Here is a 5,910-nt window from a genome sequence, read left to right as displayed (position 1 = left end):
TATGAGGACAATGAAACCATCAGAAGACAAATAAATAGGAGGACAATAACGGAACATCAGGAAGACAAATAAATAGGAGGACAATAATGGAACCATTAGAAGACAACAACAGGAGGACAACAACAGAGACAAACAGGAGACAAATAAACAGGAGGACAATAACGAAACCATCAGGAAGACAACAGGAGGACAACAACAGAGACAACAGGAAGACAACAACAGGAGGACACAACTACTAGAAGACAACAACAGGAGGACAACAACAGAGACAACAGGAGGACAACAAATAGGAGGACAATAACGGAAACACATCAGGAAGACAAAAAACAGGAGGACAATAACAGAGACAACAGGAGGAGACAACAACAGAGGACAATAATGGAAACACATTAGGAAGAGAAAAAAACAGGAGGACAATAACAGAGACAACAGGAAGACAAACAACAGAGGACAATAATGGACATCAAGGAAGACAAAAACAGGAGGACAATAATGGGAAACCATTAGGAAGACAACAACAGGAGACAAACAACAGAGACAACAGGAAGACAACAACAGGAGGACAAACGGAAACCATCAGGAAGACAACAACAGGAGGACAACAACAGAGACAACAGGAAGACAACAACAGGAGGACAATAACGGAAACCATCAGGAAGACAACAACAGGAGGACAATAATGAAACAACTAGGGAAGACAACAACATGAGGGACAATAACGGAAACTATCAGGAAGACAAATAAACAGGAGGACAATAATGGAACCATCAGGAAGACAAACAACAGAGGACAATAATGGAACACATGAAGACAACAACAGAGGACAATAATGGAACACATAGACAACAACAGGAGGACAATAATGGAAATCAACAGGAAGACAAAAAATAGAGGACAATAATGAAACCATCAGAAGACAACAACAGAGGACAATAAGGAAATTAGAAGACAACAACAGGAGAGGACAATAACGGAAACATCAGAAGACAACAAACAGGAGGACAATAATGGAACCATCAGAAGACAACAACAGGAGACAATAACGGAAAACCATCAGGAAGACAAACAACAGAGGACAATAACGAAACTATCAGGAAGACAACAACAGAGGACAATAACGAAATTATCAGGAAGACAACAAATAGAGAATAATGGAACCATCAGGAAGACAAATAACAGAGGACAATAATGGAACCATTGTAGAAGACAAACAACAGGAGGACAATAATGGAAACATCAGAAGACAAAAAATAGGAGGACAATAATGGAAAACCATCAGAAGACAACAACAGAGGACAACAAAGGGAAACCATCAGGAAGACAAACAACAGGAGGACAAAGAATGAAACCATCAGGAAGACAACAACAGGGAGACAATAATGGAAACTATTAGGAAGACAACAACAGGAGGACAACAAACAGAGACAACAGAGGACAACAACAGAGATAACGAAACTATCAGGAAGACAACAACAGGAGACAACAACAGACAATAGGAAGACAACAACACAGACAACAGGAAGACAACAACACAGACAAAGGAAGACAACAACAAGAGACAACAGGAGAAGGGAAAACAACAGGACAACAAGAGAAAGTTACGCCACAACAGTCAACATTTACATAGAAATTGTCGAAACTGTTTTGAGGAGGAAAAGTGACCGTGAAATGCTTGATGGAGCGACTGAAAGTTGCAGCTGCCAAGGTGTGTTAGGGGTGTGTTGGGGTGTGTGGGTGTGTTAAGTGTGTTAGGTGTGTTAGGGTGTGTTGGTGTGTTGGGGTGTGTTAGGGTGTGTTGGGGTGTGTTAGGGGTGTGCAGGTGTGTGCAGGGTGTGTTAGGGTGTGTTGGGGTGTGTTAGGTGTGTGTTGGGTGTGTTAGGTGTGTTAGGGTGTGTTGGTGTGTTGGGGTGTGTTAGGGTGTGTGGGGTGTGTTAGGGTGTGTTAGGGTGTGTTGGGGGTGTGTTAGGGTGTGTTTAGGTGTGCTAGGGTGTGTTGGGGTGTCTTAGGGTGTGTTGGGGTGTGTTAGGGTGTGTTGAGGGTGTGTTAGGGTGTGGGGTGTGTTAGGGTGTGTTGGGGTGTGCTAGGTGTTAAGGTGTGTTAGGGTGTTTTGGGGTGTGTTAGGGTGTGTTGGGGTGTGTTAGGGTGTTGTACGTGTTAGGGTGTGTTGGGGTGTGTAGGGTGTGTTAAGGTGTGTTAGGGTGTGTTGAGTGTGTTAGGGTGTGTGTTGGTGTGTTAGGGTATGTTGGGATGTGTTGGGTATGTTAGGGTGTGCTGAGGTGCGTTAGCTGGCAGAGTGTGTTAGGATGTGTGTTTCATGATACCTCAGTGCTGAGGCGAAAATGTAACAACATGTAAATATAATATACTAAACTAAACTATTAGAATGTGTGGTATATAAAATATCAATAATAATAATAATAATAATAATAATAATAATAATAATAATAATAGTAATAAAAATAAAAAAAATAAAATAAAAAAAAAATAAAAAAAATAAAATAAAATAATAATAATAATAATAATAATAAAAATAAAATAAAAATAAAATAAAAATAAAAATAAAATAAAAATAAAAATAAAAATAATAATAAACCATATGAAATACAAAAATGAAAAAAAGATCAAAAGTGAGAAACAAAATCTATGTATGTTGTGATGTCAATAGTAAGAGAAACAATAGACCCTGCAATTGTGTGTAAATGAGGCAGAAAGTCAGATCAGCAACCTGGGACTTGGTCACAATTTTCGTGATGCCATATGGCAGCAGGGTCTACCATTAGACAACACATTATGCTTCCAATATCTTCCCAGGCTGTAGCACCTCCCTGTGTTGAGGTGCGTGCTGCAGCTGCCAGAGTGTGTTAGGGTGTGTTAAGATGTGTTAGTGTGTGTTGAGGTGTGTATAGGGTGTGCTGAGGTGCGTGCTGCAGCTGCCACAGTGTGTTAGGGTGTGTTAAGATGTGTTAGTGTGTGTTGAGGTGTGTATAGGGTGTGCTGAGTGCATGCAGCTGCCACAGTGTGTTAGGGTGTGTTAAGATGTGTTAGTGTGTGTTGAGGTGTGTATAGGGTGTGCTGGTGTGCGTGCTGCAGCTGCCACAGTGTGTTAGGGTGTTTTAAGATGTGTTAGTGTGTGTTGAGGTGTGTTAGGGTGTGCTGAGGTGCGTGCTGCAGCTGCCAGAGTGTGTTAGGGTGTGTTAAGATGTGTTAGTGCGTGTTGGGGTGCGTTTGTGCGTGCCATAGTGTGTTAGGGAGGGTTGGTGAGTCCCAGAGTGTGTTAGTGTATTAAGGTGTGTTAGTGCGTGATGGGGTGTGTTAGGGTGTTATTGCGTGCCAGAGTGCGTTGGGGTGTGTCGAGGTGTGTTAGTGTGTGTTAGGGTGGTATGTTAGTGCGTCCCAGAGTGTTTTAGAGTGTGTGAAAGTGTCTTAGCATGTGTTCAGGTGTGTTAGTGCATGTCAAGGTGTGTTAGAGTGTGTTCAAGGTAGGTGTAGGGTGTGTTAGAGTGTGTTCAAGGTAGGTGTAGGGTGTGTTAGAGTGAGTTCATGGTAGATGTAGAGTGTGTTCAAGGTAGGTGTGTACCTATATAGTGTAGACTATAGTGACTGTGTGTACCTATATAGTGTAGACTATGGTGACTGTGTTGTACTGCGCACATCATTGTCATTCATAAAACCCCATTTAATTCATATTACGCTATATAACATTCAAATCCACCGCTCTTGTAGAACCTCAGAAAACGGGAAACATTGATAGAGGATAACTCACCTACTCAATGTTACTAGACCATGTGTTGTATTGTGCCTAGGTATAGTTATAAATGTTAATTGTATGTTCATAGCATGGAGAACTCAGGGTATCCATAAGATGATTGGAAGTCGAATTGAGCCGGGCTAGTGTACTGTAGGACTAAGTGTGGATCGGGGTTTGAAGGTCTTACTATTTACGTCTGTGAGCGTGTGAACATAACTCCACAGATATCATATGAAAACACATGAGAACAATGATCTGGAAAAAGGATTTATGTGTCAGAACTATGTGAGGTGTTGAAGTGACAGAAACTATAGCGAAATATCTTGTATGCGTCGGTATAGACAACACCTCGTATCCTCACGTTATACACACGACAGGTAGTGATCAGAAATCTTATGTCTGTGTTCAAATAGTGCAATGTGTGAGATCCTCATTACAGTTTAGTAGCCTTTGTTTTAAGGCGCGTCATGTACCCACCGAGGGCGGTGTGCCGCGTTGATATTATACCCAATGAATACCCACGAACTAGCAAACCAGACCTTACTAGTGTGTATTTAGGATTAAATATGTGTTTATACGGCATGGTGACAATATACCGAAAGTGTTCAGGTGAGAACCAAGAAATAAAAGTAAAAATTAAAGATTGGAAACTGTAGGCCTACGTGGTGACGAGCGGCGGGGCACTGCCTCAGTACCCTCCGTTCTACCGTCACCTCAGGTCAGTGTCTATAGGGCTATATCGCCCTATAATTAAGGTTTATAAGAAGTTATTACAGTTTAAAGCTTTGCCTGATGTATACGTGTAATAATGTGTTAGGGGGTGTGATAACCCGTCAGGCATTATTCTCAGTATCCTCCGTTCTACCGTCACCTCAGGTCCCATGCGGTCCGTTGCCCGGCAGCCATTATCTCTATAGTCCAACAGGTGGTGACTACTCCCAGCTATGCCAATCCACGTGAACCTGTGGATTTCAGCACACCACTCAAATGAGTAGTCACAAATAAGGAGACCGTGAAACTCCGCGGTCGTCACTTGGAGCGACCTATAATACCAGGCGTAGAAATAGTACTGGTATGGTTCGGTGAAGCCCGCGTCTTTACCACCGAGGACGGTGTGCGAACAGGTGCCTGTTGTGTATACCTAAAAGTTACAAAGTCCCATACCTGCAGGTATGGAGTGTAACATGTGTGTTGAGATGGTGCTACTATGTATGATAACCAACGGTATATTCCATACAGGTGGAGCAGTCTGATGTGTTAAGAGGATAGTGTAAGAAGGAATGACCGAGGTAAGGTGGTCAAGATTGTTATACAATAAGTAGGTGGATGACACGCCATTAATGTAGAGTCTGGGGCCCATCTGGGTAATCAACATTTCGTTGTTCTTCTGAGGAAGGCCAATTCATGTGTATGTTTTTACCAGTATGCTTTATAAGGAATAAATTAATTAAGACATGTTATGGTTTCACCCTTCTTTCCCTTATCGATCTGGTCAATTGGAAAACCTAACCCAATGCTTAGTCCACTCTGCACGCTACCTAACAGGCTATGCTGTCAGGGGTCTGGTGGCACGACCTTAAAATTAAGATTAGAGTTAAGTATTTACCCTTGATTAGTGACCCCCAGTCTGGCAGTATAGTGTACCTATATAGTGTAGACTATGGTGACTGTGTGTACCTATATAGTGTGAATGGTGACTGTGTGTACCTATACAGGGTAGACTATGGTGACTGTGTGTACCTATACAGGGTAGACTATGGTGACTGTGTGTACCTATATAGTGTAGACTATGGTGACTGTGTGTACCCATATAGTGTAGACTATGGTGACTGTGTGTACCTATACAGGTGGACTATGGTGAGTGTGTGTGCCCTATACAGGGGTGACTATAGTGACTGTGTGCCTATATAGTATAGAATGGCTGTTGCTATATTGTAGACTATGGGCTGTGTGTACCTATATAGTGTGGACTATGGGCTGTGTGTGCCTATATAGTGTAGACTATGGTGACTGTGTGTACCTATACAGGGTGGATATGGTGACTGTGTGTACCTATATAGTGTGACTATGGTGACTGTGTGTGCCTATACAGGGTGGACTATGGTGACTGTGTGTGTACCTATATAGTGTAGACTATGGTGACTGTGTACCTATATAGTGTA

This window comes from Homarus americanus, unplaced genomic scaffold, assembly GCF_018991925.1.
Source record: "Homarus americanus isolate GMGI-L3 unplaced genomic scaffold, GMGI_Hamer_2.0 scaffold33177, whole genome shotgun sequence".
Classification (NCBI taxonomy): domain Eukaryota; kingdom Metazoa; phylum Arthropoda; class Malacostraca; order Decapoda; family Nephropidae; genus Homarus; species Homarus americanus.
Note: the sequence above shows the minus strand (reverse complement) of the source record.